The following is a 19,049-nucleotide window of genomic DNA, read 5'->3' as shown; positions in this document are numbered from 1 at the left end:
CCTACCAGGCTCGAGCGAGCCTTCTGCCTCAGCCTCCTGGGTAGCTGGAACTACAGGCACGTGCCATCATGCTCAACTAATTTTTTTTTTTTTTTTGTAGACATGGGGTCTCCCTATGTTGCCCAGGCTGGTCTCAAACTCCTAAACTCAAGTGATCCTCCCGACTTTGCCTCCCTAAATGCTGGGATTACAGGCATGAGCCACCTTGCCCAGTCAACATGGTATCAGTTTTTACTGAAGTCGCCTTTATGAAAAAATAAATTGAAAATATATAACCAATTCTAAACTTTATGCAATAGAACCTAAGTTGCAGATCTTTTCTAAAAAATTGTAGCTGAAATAAATGTTTCAACCATTTTATAGCTTCTTGGGAAAAAAAGGGATCAGAGCAAAATGGAAATGTAACTAATATCTAGAGAGGGAGGGATCAACCAAAAAAATCCATGCTCACCAACTTATGGGCAAAAATTATTGCAAAACATAATACCCTACTGTTTCTGAAATGATAAATGTTGGTTAATAAACCATGATCTCAAAAGTTTAATATAAAAAGTGTTTTGACTATATAAGTTGAAGAATTTTAAAAAGCACTGACTCCCACAAATTATGAAAATTCATTTTAAATGTCACACTTCAAACAAGATGTTACCAAGCCGAAATCTCAAACTAATGTTTAAAATAAATCTATTATTTATAACATACCCATAAAAGAGGTATAATTTTTTTTTCTTTTGAGACGAAGTCTTGCCCTGTTACCAGGCTGGAGTGCAGTGGCGCAGTCTCAGCTCACTGCAACCTCTGCCTTCCGGGTTCGAGCAATTCTCCTGCCTCAGCCTGTCAAGTAGCTGGGATTACAGGCATGTGCCACCACATCCAGCTAATTTTTGTATTTTCAGTAGAGACAAGGTTTTACCATGTTGGCCGGGATGGTCTCCATCTCCTGACCTTGTAATCCATCTGCCTCAGCTTCCCAAAGTGTTCGGATTATAGGCATGAGCCACCACCGAAAGAGGTATACTTTAAAACTCAATTTTTTTTTAGATGAAGTCTTGCTCTGTCACCCAGGCTGGAGTGCAGTGAGGCAATCTCAGTTTACCACAACCTCCGCCTCTGGGTTCAAGTGATTCTCCTGCCTCCAGGCGTGTGCCACCACACATGGCTAATTTTTTTGTATTTTTTAGCAGAGACAGGGTTTTGTCATGTTGGCCGGTTAATCTTGGCTGATTCACCCATCTAGGCCTCCCAAAGTGCTGGGATTACAGATGTGAGCCACTGCGCCCGGTCTAAAACTCAATTTTTTAAAAGCCTTGGCCGGGTTCACGCCTGTAATCACAGCACTTTGGGAGGACGAGAAGAACAGATCACCTGAGCTCAGAAGTTTGAGAACAGCCTGCCCAACATGGTGAAACTCCATCTCTACTAAAAATACAAAAATTAGCCAGACACAGTGGTGTGTAGTGTCAGCTACTCAGGAGGCTGAGGCTGGAGAACTGCTTAAACCTATGAGGCGGAGGGTGCAGTGAGCCGAGATCTCGCCACTGCATTCCAGACTGAGCAACAGAGAAAGACACTGTGTCAAAAAAAAAAAAAACCCTTCAAGTTTGAAAGTATACCATAAAATAGTTTTTATTTAATTACAGTAATTCTACAGAAAAACAAGGCCCACTCCTGTAATCTCAACACTTTGGGAGGCTGAGGCGGGCAGATCCTGGCTAACACTACTAAAAATACAAAAATTAGCCAGGAGTGGTGGCACATGCCTATAATCCCAGCTACTCCAGAGGCTGGGACAGGAGAATTGATTGAACCCGGGAGGTGGAGGTTGTAGTGAACCGAGATTGCACCACTGCACTCCTATCTGCACAACAGAGCAAGACTCCGTCTCTAAATAAAAAGAAAAAAAATCTTCTAGTCAACTACATAAACTATCACAGCAGCACGAATAACATTAAATGCATTAACCGTTTCATCCTGAGTACAATTCTGCACTTCAGCAAGCACATTTAAGCCTATACTACATAGTTAAAGAACTAGATTTCATTCATTAGGGATGATTTTAGGGGGGTTTTGTTTTGTTGTTTGAAACAGTCTCACTCTGTCTCCCAGGCTAGAGTGCAGTGGTATGATCTCAGCTCACTGCAACCTCCACCTCCCGGGTTCAAAAGATTCTAGTGCCTCAGTCTCCTAAGTAGCTGGAATTACAGGCCTCTGCCACCACACCTGGCTAATTTTTTGTAGTTTTAGTAGAGACGGAGTTTCGCCATGTTGCCCAGGCTGGTCTCGAACTCCTGACCTCAAGTGATCTGTCAACCTTGGCCTCCCCAAGTGCTGGAATTACAGGCGTGAGCCACCGCAAGCGACCTTTTTTTTTCTTTTTTCTCAGTTAAACCAAATTTTACTCTTGCTATATTGACCAATGTTTTTAGACCTTCAGAAATGACTATTTTCTTTACATATAAACACTGTAATTTTATATTTCCAGTTTCTCTAAAAGACAACAATCTTTGAAGGCTACACCCCTTTTCTCTCCATTTTCACTAACTAGTTAGTACAGCTCACATGCAATTAAAAAGTCTCAATAATGCCAAATTACTATCCCTCCAAGTTGGCCTACAAACTGCTTCTAGATTGCTCTCACACAAATTTACCACCAAAATTGCATAGCTCCAATATTTGAAACCTTTTATGCTCTTAATTATATCAAAATGTATTATTGATTGCTTCTAAGCCTACTCTGACCTTAATTTACCAACTCGATGTTGTTTCTCATAATTCCACCACTTTACTCAATTTAACAATATGATAATATGGGGAGAAATACAGAAATGAAAAAAAACACAGCCTCTCTGGAGCACAAAGCCAGCCAAAAGAGGGAGAGATCTGAAAGTAATTAATTACAATATAACATATTAAGTACTACAGTAGACATAAATACTATATAGCAGAACCACCATAACTCTTGTCAGAATGGAACAATGACCACATTGGAGGAAATGACATTTGGGCTTGAAAATGAGAATTTCTCTCCAAGTCAGTGTGACAGCATTGTAGTATCAACATACCAGTTTCTTCATCTTTGTATCCCAGCACCTTACTATAGTGCCTAGTACAGAGTAGGCAGGTACTTCAGACATGGATGGATGAATGGATGGCAGCACAGAAAATAGGATAAAATGGTAAAAAGACATATATAAACATAAAGAATATGGTTAGATTAAAATAGGACAAAACTGGAACCAGTAAATTAGATAAGACATTCCAAAACCCTTATGTAAGAAAGTGACACAGGAAAAAATAAATCTAAAAGATATTTAGGAATTAAAATTAACAGGATTTGGTGTGACTAACTGGACTAAGGGGAAATAAGCATAACAGAAAAGTGTAAGAAAGAAGCTGCCAAAGTTTTTGGCTTACGTGACTAGGCTGACAGTGGTACCATTCACTGAGATTGGGAATAGAAGTAGGGGATTTGAGTTCAGTTTAGGTAAGGAAGCACTAAGGCAATATCGAGTAGGAAGCTGGAATGGAACTCAGAAGAGGTCTAGATTAGAAATAAAGAGGTGGAGATTATTGCATACAGGTAATGAGAACAAAGCCCTAAATATAGACGAGATTACCAGGAACGCTTTAAACCTGGAAAGAGGGCCATGGACAGAACACTCAGCCAGCCAATATTGCTGATATTTTACATACTACAACATTGCCACATTAAATTATATTGTTACAACACAGATAATGGCCAATACAATGTTGAGGACATAACAAATGCTTTAAAAATACCAACTGCATACCTGAATTAATTGAAAAATGAAATTTATTAACTCAAATTGAGCCATAAAAAATCACTCCTAAAACTAACTTAAGGCTGATCACAGAGGCTCACACCTGTAATCCCAACACTTTGGGAGGCTGAGGCGGGTGGGTCACCTGAGGTCAGGAGTTTGAGACCAGCCTGATAGTGAAACCTCATCTCTACAAAAAATACAAAAATTAGCTGGGCATAGTGGTGGGTGCCTGTAATTCCAGCTACTAGAGAGGCTGAAACAGGGAGAATTGCTTCAACCAGGAAGGTCGAGGTTGCCGTGAGCCAAGATGGCGCTGCTGCACTCCAGGCTGGGCAACAGAACAAGATTGTCTCAAAAAAAATTTTTTTAACTAATTTTTTTTTTAATAGAACAGACTCAAGGGGCTGAAGTCTGATTAAGGAATCCAATTTTACTTCAGAATCAATGAAAAATCTGGGCACACTAGCTCATGCCTGTAATCCCAGCACTTTGGGAGGCTAAGGCAGGCAGACTGCTTGAGCCCAGGAGTTCAAGAACAGGCTGGGCAACATGGTAAAATCCCATCTCTACTAAAAATACAAAAATTAACTGGGCATAGTGGCATGCACCTGTAGACCCAGCTACGTGGGAGGATCACCTGAGCCCCGGAGGTCGAGGTTACAGGAAGCCGTGATCGCACCACTGCAATCATCCTGGGTGGCGGAGTGAGACCCTGGATCTTAACACATACACACATATACACACATACACACACACACACACACACACACACACACACATATGCACTAAATGAAAAGCTTCTTTTTCCACCAGAAATAATGTTACAATTATACAATTAATAAACTAGTTACAATGTTTAATACAAAATATTAAAATCTAAAGTTGTTACACTTCAAAAAAGTGTATTTTAAAATAATACTAAAAAATACATATTAACTAATTTAAAGAAAAGCAAGTCTAAATTTGGAGTGATAAGGGCTACAATGCTGTTACTTGATAATTTCTCACAAGTATTAATATCAACTTTACCAACCTTTGTTTACATTGTTGAATATTAACACATACTAATAACAAATATTATCCAACGGTTACAAGAATAGGATTAAATACATGACTTGAGAAGGCCAAAGTTAGTAACTAAACTAGAATACAATGAAAGAAAAATCATCTTTGGGTCCTTTTCCCTTGTTTACAAACATGTACACAAAATTTAGAGCATTCTTGAACACATTTACAATAACAAATAAAGTAAACAAAAATGTGCTATTAAAAGGTAGACAAGCACAGGCACGGTGGCTCATGCTGGTAATCCCAGCCCTTTGGGAGGTCAAGGAGGGCAGATAACCTGAGGTCAGGAGTTCAAGACCAGCCTGGCCAACATGATGAAACCCCATCTCAAATAAAAATACAAAAATTAGCTGGATGTGGTGGCTCATACCACCTGTAGTCTCAGCTGCTCTGGAGGCTGAGGCACAAGAATCGCTTGAGATCACACAACTGTACCACTGCACTCCAGCCTGGGCCAACTGAGTGAGACTGTGTCTCAAAAAAAAAAAAGGGTAGACAAAGGTTTTTTTTAATTAACCTTTATGGCAGCAGAAAAAGCAAGCAACTTTCCTTTCACTGTATTTTACTTGACTGGACCACCTTTAGGTCACATCAGTAACATTTTCTGTACTTTAAATGTGAACAAGAGAAAATATATATTAACAATACTAATTTCCAATTTTTATATCATAAGAGTTGATTTTCATTACTCTGAAATGAAAATTTCAAAAGTTACATTGCAAAAAATGTTTAGGTTACAAAAAATGAACAATCTGGTCTGATATTAATTATCCCATATTACATAGCCACATATCGACAAACACAAATTCAAAATGCATAGCCTACCTAATAAAAATAAGCAATATCAATTGTGTGTGTGTGTGTCCACATGTGCATATATTTGATTTATATGTATGTACAACTTATCTACCTTAAGGCGAAATTTTTCCCCAATACTAAAGCAACCCTACATAGCATCATGCATCCGGGCTATCTTCCTTTGATGGCATATGCTCAAATAATGAAAACTAACACATGTGAAATCAAAATACATAATTAAAAATACAAGTTAAAAAAGTACATGTATAGTACTTGCATCAGAATGCCAACTTTTTTTCCTTTTCAGTACTCATAATCATTTCAATTTATGTACAAAGAACTCTAATAAATCATTGATTAAACATAAATCTGTAATCCCCACCCCTACCTCAGACAGAGTCATGCTCTGTTGCCCAGGTTGGAGTATAGTGGTGTGATCTCAGCTCACTGCAACCTCCACCTCCTAGGTTCAAGTGATTCTCCCACCTCAGCCTCCTGAGTATCTGGGATTACAGGTAATCGCCACCACACCAGGCTAATTTTTGTATTCTTAGTAGAGGTGGGGTATCACCCTGTTGGCCAGGCTGGTCTCAAACTCTTGACCTTGTGATCCACTCACCTCAGACTCCCACCATGCCTGGCCCATATAAATCTTTTAAATCTTTTTAGCATCTTGATTTTTAATTCATTCTAAGCAACAGGTCCTACCTTACATAGTTTACATACTTCAATATTTTAATGTAGTAAAACCAGTTCAGTGGAGTTTAAATCTTATTTTGATGAGCTTTTCTAATTTATCACTCACTGTTTACAGAGTACAGACAATAACACTGACTTTTTAAAATCTCATCCTCAAGGAGACAGTGTAGAGTAGAAGTCTGAATGCCTAAACTGAATGTCAATGTCACCATAGAGGTCAGTCCCTGGAAACAATGACTTAACCTAAGGTCTTTGTTTCTTTATTTGAAAACAGGCAGGATACCTACATGAAGCACTTATTGTGAGGATTTAACAAAATAATACTTAGCATAGTGCCTAGCAGAGGAGGTAATTAATGTTAATTTCTTTCACAATGCTTATGTTATGGACTGAAGATCTGTGTACCCCCAAAATTCAAATGTCCTAACCTCCCAGTGTGAAGTTCTAACCTCCCAGTGTGATGGTTATTAGAGGTGGGCCTTTGGGACATAATTAGGTTCAGATTAGGTCCTGAGGGTGAGACGAGACCCTCTCATGATGGGATTTGTGTCCATTTAAGTAGAAAAGAAAAAGACATCCCCACTTCTCCCTCCCCTCCCTCTTCCTATCTCCCTCCCACTTCACCTGCAAGCAGAGAGGCAAGGCCCTGAGAATACACAGGGAGAACAAAGTTGAGAGGGCAGCTGGTTACCAGATTTCAGACTTCCAGCCCACAGACCTGTAAGAAAATATGTGTCTTTTAAGCCACCTTAATGTATGGTATTTTGTTATAGCAGTCTGAGTAAACTAAGGTAATATCAAAAAATATTTTCAAAAGCAGACTTTGGAGAGCAAGATAATTTTCACTTCTTCCCAATATGCCACAGATCTGTAAATCAACATCCTCAAACAGTATTCAGTATCGTAAGTTACTGCAGAACATGATAACATTATTCGATTTACTGGTAGATGTCTATGGTTTTCCATGTTGGCCAACAGGGAGAGGAAGACAGGGGCCAACAGAGAGAGGAAGACAGGCTAGGAACAATAACCTACACTCAGGTACATTCAACACATTTTTCTGGCAATCTCTTGCCAGGTCAATATTTCGCAGAAATCAAAAGTCACCACCAACTAACTATACTAAAAGCAAAATAGTAACAAAGAATCTACTAATGAAAAGAAAAATTCTTAAAGGCCAGTCTAATTGGGCCTCTCCCCACCAGTTCAAATAAATCGCCAACATTGTAGATTGAATGCTAGTGAGCTACACTAGGTTCACTATGACAGGCAGTTTTTTTACTTCACGAATGCTACATAGAGCACATTTTTAAATCCCATAAACCTACTGTTTATCTTCAGCATTTAAAATGCAAAGTGTCATAACCACTTCATGAAACATACTTTAAATGCCAATTTTCTAATTAAAAGTTTAGGCAAAAATTAATTACCCATTTAAAACTATTCATTCTTCTCATGTATGAAAAGTGAGACTTTTCTTTCTTTCTTTATTTTTTTTTTTGAGACCGAGTTTTGCTCTTCTTGCCCAGACCAGAGTGCAATGGGTCGATCTCGGCTCACCGTAACCTCCACCTCCCGGTTCTCCTGCCTCAGCCTCCTGAGTAGCTGGGATTACAAGCATGAGCCACCATGCCCAGCTAATTTGTATTTTTTAGTAGAGATGGGGTTTCTCCATGTTAGTCAGGCAGGTCTTGAACTCCTGACCTCAGGTGATCCGCCCGCCTCAGTCTCCCTAAGTGCTGGGATTGCAGGCGTGAGCCACTGAGCCCAGCCAACAATTTTTTAAATAGATAAAATTCCCTAGAGAACGTAATTTTTACAATATAGCAATAAATTAAGTAATTATCCATCCTGGAAGTCTAAAACAACAAACAAAATACAAAGAACACTCTGGAAGTCTAAATGTCATGTAAATGAATGCCAGCACATGGTTGTAAAATTTTATAAAGACTAGGAAACCTCAATAAAGATTCAAAATGTAATGCCTTATAAATATTCAGCACTAGTAGACAATAACAAAGAAAATCATAGGGTAAAAAATTTTGTGTTCACAGATAACTTATAATATTAAGGGGCACTATCACAGCCATTTTCGAATAGCTACCTCAGCTGCCATTAGAGCGTCCATTGTTCACAATAAAATAGTTGCATTTTCAGTGAAAGAAGAAAAATATTGCTGAAAATAAGGAAAAAACCAAGCCTCAACAATGCAAACAAAATGATTTTACATGCCATTTCTTTCCACCATAATTGTAGGACTGAACTGAAAACTAAATATATCAACAAATCTACACCTTAAAATCTGTGTTTAGTCAACACAGCCATACTGTGCTACAGGGCAAATAAAATTTAAATTTTCTTTTTTCTTTTTAATAAAAACCAGTCTCTTTCTAATAAGTCATTGCTTGGAAGAATTGATCCCCTAGCGTATGTTTCCTTACTATGTATGTATCTCTTTGTTTTTTCATTCTGGTAACCAGAGTACATATGACAGGCTGCATTATTTCAAATACCTAACACTAAAAGTTACTTTTGGGCCTGAATCTAAGGATGAGAATGATACATTTTATAGAAGCTTCTTTTAGTACAGCAATGGGCAAATTATGGTATTAACAAGACTTTAATTCTACATTTACATTTTTTCTCATTGTAAATGTAATGTGAAACTTGTAAAATACAGGGAAAAAATGTTTGATCACGATATCACCATTCAGAAACCTTACTACCTTTTCGTAGATTTCCATCTACTGACATTCAAAGTTCAATTTTCTAATTCAATACTGATAAATATGTAGGGAAAAAAATCAATGTATCCTCAATATGGCCTTTCAATAAATGTACATAAAACAACAATTATTAATTATATGACCTGTCAGTTTCACAAAAGTCTCTAAAATGTTTCAAGTGGCGGGGTGGGGTAGGGGGGTCCCATAATTCAGACACTAGTCCTGAAACTGAAGTCTCTTCCACAATGTTTATATGTCAACCCTTTAATGGCAGTGAGCGGCAAAATATGACTTCGTACAGTGATATCAACATTAATGTCCCTATATCAAACAGGCTTTGCTTTTATTTTCTTTCCATTTATATTTCAATAGTGCTTTATTTTCAAAGGTTAAAAATAATCAAATAATAACCTTTATCTGCACAATAATTTTACCTAAGCTTAAATTCAAAGACTCGTTTTTTTTTTAAGCTAGCCATTTAAGCTGTTATTGCTTCTGGCCTATGAGATGGTTTGCCAGATAAAATAATATTCTTTATATTCCTATTCTCTCTCATAACATAAAATTCAATGAATATCTCTTATAGTCACATTTTCTTTTGTTCCAATCCACTGTTTATGGGAGCATGCAGATGTTAGAATTGCAAAAACTGAATGATTTCACTAACAAAGCAACATCTCAACGTTTAATAAATAAGTCAACTCCTCAGACTCATAAAAGAATGAAACAAAACCAATTACATTACCACTAGCAATTTCCCCTTAAACATGAGTTTAGTCTTATTTCTAGTTTCAAGGGAAGCTTTGGTCTGCTCAAGGTATCAAAGGTCTTCGAATCCCATTCATTTTCTTCTGCCCAAGAGTTATACAAAGTACGTCTAAAACAGAGTAAGTCAAGTTTGTTACTTTGATCTTCTTACACAAACGCCTTTTAAAAGAAATCTTTCCACAAAGCGTCAAAAAAGAAACAGCAAAGTTTGGGGAAAGAATTGTCTGTCTTTAGGTCAAGCATTTCCTGTTAAGTAACTAAATAAGGTCTGGCTGCCAGGAATACACTTTGCTGACCCCAGTAATGGCCAAGTCTCAAAACAAATTTGCCTCTTCTGTATCTTGAAAGCGACCTGTTATGACCTGATATTAATTTTGACTAAGAGGTGATAGAACATGACCAACGACGTGTCTTTGGTGGACATATTCATATAAAGGAGGAGAGAGCCACAGATTCCAGCTAAATGCTTTTGCCACTTTTGCAGAAGAAAAGCTAATTGTTAACGGCCATGTGACATTATAGATCCCAGAAAAGGAAAGGGTGGGAGGAAGAAAGAGGAGTTCAAGGCAGTTCAGGGTCAGAACAAGCTCAGGCATCCTGTCATTAACGAACGTTCCCCAAGCTGAAGGCAAAATACTGCTTACCCGAAAAGGAGTGGGTGAAAAGTAGGGGGAGAATGAGGGGAAAACCACAGGAGAGTCAATGTGGCAGTGTGGGGGTGATAGGAGGGATGGAATCTGGAGCTATCCAGCTGAGTTGGGGAGCAAAAGCATCGGGCACAAAAATGCTGAGAAAAGCAACTGCGACGGAGACCACAGCACTAAGCACCCTTCTCCCCCCATTTTTCCCTCCCCAACGGTTTGCTGGGTTTCCCACATTCCCTCCACCTCCGCTCTTGACCAACACTCCGGGGTGTGACCCGCCAGCAGGCGGCTGCCCTGATCTTTGTCTCTGCCCGCTCCCCACGCGCGGGCTCCTCCTCCGCGCTCTCCACCGCGCACAGCCCCGGCGTCTCCAAGGAGCTGCAGGCGCCGCAGCCGCCGCCTCCTCGCCCACCTCCCGCGGACCTGCGCCCCTTCCTTCCCCTCCCGGGCAGCGCCGCCCGCGCCTCCAGCTCCAACCCCCGCCGAGGGGACCTTTGTGTCTCGGGGGACTTTCGGCCTCTTTCCCCTCCTCCGCCTCGCAGGAGAACCTGCCTTACCCGGAGACCAAGGCGGCAGCGAGCACCGGGGGCGGCGGCGTCTGTCTATGTCGGCGCCTCCCGAGAAGCAGCTCGCAGACACTCACACCCCACCCGAGTCCCGGAAATGCCCGGGCGACGCACGGTCCGCGCTGGCCCAGAGGGGTGACAAGCGGACACGAGCCCCCAGCGCCGCGCCTCCTCGCTCAACTTCCCGACCGGGCCTGAGCCTCCCGCGCCCCCAGCAGCCCCCGCCCCCGCCTCTGTCCCACGCAGCCTCCCGACCCCAGGGCCGACCCCACAGCAGAGGAAAGCGCAGCGCGGCGCGGACGCCGGCCGCCAACTCACCAGCAAGAACGGAGACCGCCGGTGCGAGGCGAGGCGAAGAGAGGCGCGGGGGGTGGGGGAATCGGCTCCGCGGACGCCCGCGGCGACCGGATGCAGGTCCGGATCCCAGCGGCCGGCAGACGTGAGGCGCCTCCGAGCGCAGGCCTCCGCCGCCGTAAAACCGCCTTCCGGCTCTTGCCGCGGGTCCGGAGCTTCGGGAGGGGCCGCGGGTGTCTCACGCGTTGCCAAGTCCCCCGGTCAACATGGCTCCCGCGCCGAAGAGCCGCACGGACGGCCCACTAATCCCCTCGGAACAGCCGGGCGCGAGCAGGGCGGGCACCGACGGTGGGCTGAGGCGGTCCGGCCGGGCGCTGGCTTCTCCGCAGCTCTGGGGCGGCCCGCGGGGAGCTCAGGAGACTGCGGGCGGCCGCGTTCGCTCCCTGCGTGTACGTCGCTTTCGCACTCGCCGGCTGCGGATTGACGCCTCCGCCTGTTCCCCGGGAGAGCGAGCGCAAGAGAAAAAAGACTTTTATTGAAACGCTCCAACCAGCGGCGGCAGAGAAAAGCGACCGGCCGCGGGAGCTTCCCCCACCCCCGCCCGAGCCGCTCGCCGGGGGCAGCGCGACCCCTGCCGGCGGCGGCTGCGGCGTTGGGGGCGGGGCCGGGGGCGGGGCCTGCAGGGCGGGGCCGGGCGGGTGTCCCCAGGAAACTCCCCGTCCCGAAGTGCGGGTCTTGGGGGAGCGACGGGAGGGGGCCAGGGGACCTTACCGGAATGAGGGCCTGTCCGCAGCGACTGCGGGAGAAATTGTGCAAATAATGCAGCCCTTCCAACTTCCCCCCGCCCCTCAACTTCCCCCGCCCCAAGCAAAACCAAAACTCTTGCTTCAGTTTTACAAGTAATTATTGTTCAAGGTGTCCGTGCCACAATTCTCCATTGGCTTTCTAGAGAGTCCATGTCAAAGGACCCGCACTGATGGCTGCAATTTTTCTCCTTTGTTGTGTATGGGTTCGTGGGTACTAGTGCCGCAGTCTTTCAGACACACCGCATCTATTCTTTTAAACTACAGTACAGTGTTTTGTATATATTATTATGTGCCAGGCAAGATGCTGAGTCCTCTGAGGACAGAAAGTCTGGCTGGGACGAAAGATGATCAACAACTGTAATAAAAATCTGAACGTCATGAGAAGAGAAATACAAAGTGCTATGAAAACAGAAAGGACTACTGTTGCACGGGTTAGGTTTTATTTTCTTGGGGGAGGCGGGCCGCGAGAGGTTGGCCCAGTTTCTGCAAATGTTTTTACTTTCTCCTTTCCCAGAGGCTACAAACTAGTTCTGGAATGAACAGCAGAGTGGTAGTGAAGACAAACTAAAGTAATACTGACCCACTTTTTTCCACTAATAAGGATAAAAGCATAAAGTAAAAACAAACTTCAATCCCTAGAGGGAGATAATGAGAGGACTAAAAAAGAGAGTAGGGACCGGATGTAGGCAACATAAACAAGAAAAACAAAACCACATGAAAGACCTGTGAAGTGAGATATACATTTTTTTCAATGTTAACACCCGGAAGTAGAAGCTGCATTTTTAATGCAGTTTGAAATCACATTATGTGCTAAAAACTTCGGAGAACTGTCTTTTTAGATTTAGGAATGAATCCTTTCCCCTTTAAAAATGCTGTATGCTGACATCTTTCTGTTATTTTGTGGGGCAAAGTTGAATGCATCTACAGTTATATCCAACGATCATACATGTCAGTCAGGCTTCTCCCATGCCTCTTAAAATTGCTAGGACCAGTAAATTAGCAACAATTATGCTCTACACGTATTTAACACTTGTTTACCAACCAAGAATGCAAATATACATAACAAGCTTTCCGTTAGAACAAGTGTTCTTTGTTTAAAAGCACTGTTAATGAGGCCTTTTCGATTTGTCCAAGTCAAACTAGGAACTTTAGAATATAGCAAGATGTAGTATCATTTTCTGAGTTCTTGTTAAGTTACAGAGAAAGAAACATTGATATTTATACAAGGCCTATTTATATGCAAGGATTTTAATATACTTGCCTTATCTAAATTAGTACTTTAGTAAATATCAAAAAAAAATCACCAAAAAAGGGAGTCTATGAAATGGCATCCTAAGTTTCAGCATTAATACTTCTACCTTCATGTCATTAGATTAGAATTACTACATGAGAAATAAAAAGATTATTCTGTCTCATCTGAAGCACCCTCTCCGTCGGCTCCCTGCAACCTCCGCCTCCTGGGTTCAAGCAATTCTCCTGCCTCAGCCTCCCGAGTAGCTGAGATTACAGGCATGCGACACCACACCCTGCTAATTTGTATTTTTAGTAGAGATGGGGTTTCACCATGTTGGCCAGGCTGGTCTCAAACTCTTGACCTCAGGTGATCCACCAGGCTGGGCCTCCCAAAGTACTGAGATTACAGGCAGGACCCACCACCCCTGACCTACTTATTTATCTCTTTTTAAGTTTTTATTTATTTATTTTTAGATGGAGTCACACTTCGTCACCCAGGCTAAAGTGCAATGGCACAATCTTGGCTCATTGCAGCCTCTGCCTCCCAGGTTCAAGCGATTCTTCTGCCTCCCCCTCCCGAGTAGCTGGGACTACAGGAAACCGTAGCCTGGCTAATTTTTGTATTTTTAGTAGAGGTGGAGTTTCACCATGTTGGCCAGGCTGGTCTGGAACGGTCGCTCACACCTGTAATCCCAGCACTTTGGGAGGCTGAGGCAGGCAGATCACTTGAAGTCAGGAGTTTGAGACCAGCCTGGCCAACATAGCAAAAACGCCATCTCTACTAAAAATACAAAAATTAGCCGGGTGGTGGCAGGTGCCTGTAATCCCAGCTACTGGAGAGGCTGAGGAAGGAGAATAGCTTGAATCCCAGGGGCAGAGCTTGCAGTGAGCCAGCATCATGCCACTGCACTCCAGCTTGGGTGACAGAGCAAGACTCTGTCTGAAAAAAAAACAAAAAACTATATGTAATGTTGTGATCATGTTAGTTGTTTTTTCCCTAGATTGTAATATAGGCTTTTTTTTAAACCTTGTAAAACTATGTTAAATTATAAAATTATTTACTTAGAATATTTTCCTGTGATTAATAGATATTTCATAGTGGTTCCTGAAAGAGAAAGATTGAGGAAGAATTCCAAGGTCAAATCCACTTAAGAAATACCACATACTTTTTCTCCCTTTTGGAAATTTACAATATACATTTACATATTTAAGGCTCTTAGAAGTTCTGAGATTAAAAAATAATTTTATTTCCAGTGAAACAAGCATATCCCAAAGTGTTTTCACCATAAAATGGCTGTATCATGGGACATATATGAAAATATCGAGGGGAGAATATTGAAGGTGATTGAACTTTGGACAATTGATAAGTCCAGAAAATCTTTGCTGGGATTCACATTCTGAAAATGACACTGGGAAACAAATATAAAACATTCAGATAAGATACAAAAAAGAAACACTTAAGCTGGTTTCAGCATCAGTGGGTCTCAGCAATGTCACCTGGGAATTTCTTAGAAATGCAAGTTCTCAGTTCCGACTCCAGCTGAATCAGAAACTCTAGAGTGCGGCCCAGCAAACTCTTTACTAAGATTTACTAAGATGCTGTGTTGTACAATAAACTTTGAGAACCACTGCTCTATATACAATGTCAATACATAGCTTTAGTTACAAAACAATTTTCCATATGTCCGAATTTCTGGACTATTTCTAATTATGAATTCATATTTCTTACAAATTCTCAAAGAAATTAGATAACTGATCAAATTGAAAAAAACACTTTTTGTCTGGGTTCATTCCCTATTTTACTAGCCTGAATCATATAGGAAGTCTATTTATTTGTTTGTTTGTTTCGCAAGAAGAGTAAAGCAAAATAAGCTAAGGACGGCAATCAATTATTTTCCCTCTAATATCACTTGAGCAAAATAATTTTACATTTGGTAAAAATGAAGCTGTAGGTGAGAAAAAAGTTTTGTCAAAGGCTTTTTAAAACCTGCTTCAAAAATGAAACATCTAGCCTGGCCTTTACATTTATTTTTAGTATTTTGTACCATCCTAACACCTGCAAAACAGCTATATACCATTGCATAATGATACAGTTGTACCCTGTCACTTAAAGGTTAACTATAGAGATTTGACAGAGTCAGATCTATTTGAGATCATTAGCAGAATATTTCCATAGATTTACAAGTTACAAATTTGGGGAGGGAAATTTCTTCCCTACATGTAAAATTTCCAATTTGGAGTATCAGACTTAACCCTAGAGGATGAATAACATCTGAGACATTTGGTTTAGTCCAGGGAGCATTATAAAAAGCTTTCAGCAGAGTGATGTCATGTGTCCTTACAAAGGAAATGAATCCAGGAATCAAATCCAATTTTTGGCAGTTAAGGTGGACATAATTTTCAAACATTTTATTTTAAAATGAAATTTTTCTCTAGTTGCTGACAAAATGCTTAGGGAGAGTTAGTTTCCAGGCTTCCAGTAAGACTGCATACAGGTCTCTATTAAGAAATTAAGATGGGATTAAATAGTTTTTCTTTCTTTCTTTTTTAAATGTGATATTAATACCTCAACTAGATTGATGTTCTATCTCTGAGAAAAAGCAGATATGGGCCTTGATCAAATAAAATACATTTAAAGTTTATTTGAGCTTTTTGAAAAATATGAAACACAACATGAAGCCATCTTTTCTCTTTTTCTTTTCTTTCTTTCTTTTTTTTTTTTTTTTTTTTTTTTTTTGAGATTTTGAGGTAGACTGTCACTCTTTTACCCAGGCTGGAGTGCAGTGGCTCAATCTAGACTCAATGCAACCTCCTCCTCCCAAGTTCAAGCAATTCTCCTGCCTCAGTCTCGAGAGTAGCTGGGACTACAAGTGCGTACCACCACGCCTGGCTAATTTTTGTATTTGAGTAAAGACAGAGTTTCACCATGTTGGCCAGGCCAGTCTCAAACTCCTGACCTCAAGTGATCCACCTGCCTCAACCTCCCAAAGTGCTGGGATTACAGGCATGATGAAGCTATCTTTAAGCTTTAACAAATGCCTTGCTTAAAAAAAAAAAAAAAGTTGGAAAGTGGGAGTTGGGATAGTATAGGTTCTTTCTTCTTAAGCAGATTAAGAAGAAGGATGTGGCAATTGGCCATTTCCCCAAGAGCCTGTTGGAATTATCATTACATTTTTTCATCTTTTTTTTTTTTTTTTTTTTTGAGATAGAGTCTCCCTCTGTTACCCAGGCTAGAGAGCAGGGACATGATCTTGGCTCACTGCAAGCTCCACCACCTGGGTTCCAGTGATTCTCCTGCCTCAGCCTCCCAAGTAGCTGAGATTACAGGTACCTGCCAACATGCCCAGCTAATTTTTGTATTTTTAGTAGAGGCAAGATTTCACCATGTTGGCCAGGCTGGTCTCAAGCTATTGACCTCAAATGATACGCCTACCTAATCCTCCCAAAGTGCTGGGTTACAGACGTGAGCCACCTCTCTTGGCCTTTTTCATTCTTTTAATGATTCTTTGAAATCTGACCCAGTGATATTCTTTTCGGTAAATTGATAGGACTTATTTGTATTATTCTAGTCCTTAGCTACTATTAGTAGTTCAGAAGTGCAAATTTCAGTAAACTAACTTTGCCTTGCCTAAGCCTACATGACCCCCAGAACCATTCTAGAATTGATATGATCTGTGAAGAGGAGACTAGAGCAAATATTTGGAATACAGTTATTGGAAAAATGGAAAAATGAAAAACAAGGAAGAGGAGAAAGAAGACAAGATAAGAAGCAGGGAAAAGGGAGAATTAAGTCTTATACAAATTTTATTTCAGCAATAAGAAAGCTGCAGATGTTGTTAGTGCTAAACTTCATGTAACAGAAATAAAGTAGAAAAACATAAATTAAGCAGGTCAGTGTTCTAACCCTGAAGCAACATTGCATGGAAATAAGGCTTTGCAATCGGTTGGATTGGATGGGAGTCCTGATTTTGTCACCATGAGATTTTGCTAAATTACTTAAGAGTTTCTCCATATGTAAAATTGGGTTAATAGTCTACCTGCCAGGTTGTAAGGATTAAATGAGATAATGAATGTAATGCATTGTATCTCAAGTTTTTCTGTTGTTAAGTGACATGAATAACAACTCAAACAAAACAGAAGGGGGATTTTGTTGTTTGTGTAATTGAAAAGACTAGGGGTCAGGTACTATGGCTCACTCCTGTAATCCCAGCACTTTGGGAAGCTGAGGCAGGTGGATCATTTGAGGCCAGGAGCTCAAGACCAGCCTGGCCAATATGGTGAAACCTCTATTTTCTCTAATAAAAATACAAACAATAGCCAGGCATGGTGGCGTGTGCCTGCAGTCCCAGCTACTCGGGAGGCTGAGACAGGAGAATTGCTTGAATCTGGGAGGCGGAGGTTGCAGTGAGTTGAGATTGCAACACTGCACTCCAGCCTGGGCAACAGAGCAAGGCTCCATCTCAAAAAAGAAAAGACAAGACAAGACTAGGGATGGCGCAGACTTTAAGGTCATCTTACCCAATAGCCATCCCAATGTCATCAGAACCTGGTTTCTTTCTTTTCGGTTCTGCTTTTGGCAGCCTTGGCTCTCTACCCATTAGGTCAAGAGATGTCTGTAATATTTATAGCTCTAAGCTTCCAGGTTCAAGTCCCACAGGAAAAAGGGAGTAACATTCTTAGTAGCACAAATATTAGCTTTATGTCATTCAGTTTAAATCACTGACTGTCATTGTGGCCAAAGCAGATAAGTGATTGGCTAGGGCCTGGACATACGCTTCACCCCCATAGACAGAGTAGAGTCGGCCTCAGCTGAATCACATGTGCTGAGAGTATGGGAAGAGATGTCCTCCCAAAACAAGAAACAGGTTCTCCTACCATAAGTAGGGTAGTGGATGCAGGGCAACCATTTAATTAAAATGCAGAAAGCCAGGGATGAGTGGGCTTTATCACCAGCCAGATTTTTGTCTCTCATCTGGGCTTCTGTCTGTGTGCCAACTTCATTCTTTATAAGTTCACTGACAGCTCTGAGATCACACTCTCACAGTTCCTAATCCAAGGGGAAGGAGGTCCATTTAGAAAATTCCAAGGAAAGACTCTGATTGGCCTGGGTCATACGTGCCCACCCTCTAATAAGAAGGGTCCCACCAGGACACATGTAATGGGGAAAATGCAGTTGTCCAAAGGACTGGAGGATGGCTTCTAGCAGAAGAGGAGAGGGGTGGGATGCAGGACAGTCAGAAACCACAGGTGTCCACTATACCTGGGTAAATGCCAAGGGCATAATCAGAAATTGAAAATCAGAGAAGGCTGGGTATAGTGGCTTACACCTGTAATCCCAGCACTTTGGGAGGCCAAGGCAGGTGGATCATTTGAGGTCAGGAGTTCAAAACCAACCTGGCCAAAATGATGAAACCCTGTCTCTACTAAAAATACAAAAAAAAAAATTAGCTGGGCGTGGTGGCAGGTGCCTATAATCCCAGCTACTTGGAAGCCTGAGGCAGGAGAATTGTTTGAACCTGGGAGGTGGAGGTTGCAGTGAGCCGAGATCATGCCACTGGACTCCAGCCTGGGTAACAGAGCAAGACTCTGTCTTAAAAAAAAAAAAAAAAATAGAAAAAAGGAAAATCAGAGAAAGTATAAATTTTGATAAGTAGAGCAAGGG

The 19,049-nt window shown here is 41.5% G+C and overlaps 1 protein-coding gene across 2 annotated transcripts in view; it reads right to left on the bottom strand.

The window, feature by feature from the left end:
- Positions 1-11,942, bottom strand: part of CDK17 (cyclin dependent kinase 17) — a 124,686-nt gene extending 112,744 nt beyond the window's left edge. Inside the window, exon 1 of one of the 2 annotated variants that reach the window (XM_012469300.2) lies at positions 11,373-11,942. The gene's annotated coding sequence lies outside the window, so the exon portion shown is untranslated. The remainder of the gene's footprint in view (positions 1-11,372) is intronic. The other variant, XM_064376849.1, reaches the window with a different exon arrangement.
- Positions 11,943-19,049: the final 7,107 nt, after the last annotated feature.

This window comes from Aotus nancymaae, unplaced genomic scaffold (genome assembly GCF_030222135.1).
Source record: "Aotus nancymaae isolate 86718 unplaced genomic scaffold, 86718_ANA_hifiasm-v0.15.2.pri h1tg000016l, whole genome shotgun sequence".
Taxonomy (NCBI): domain Eukaryota; kingdom Metazoa; phylum Chordata; class Mammalia; order Primates; family Aotidae; genus Aotus; species Aotus nancymaae.
This window is presented reverse-complemented; position numbering and strand designations above follow the sequence as displayed.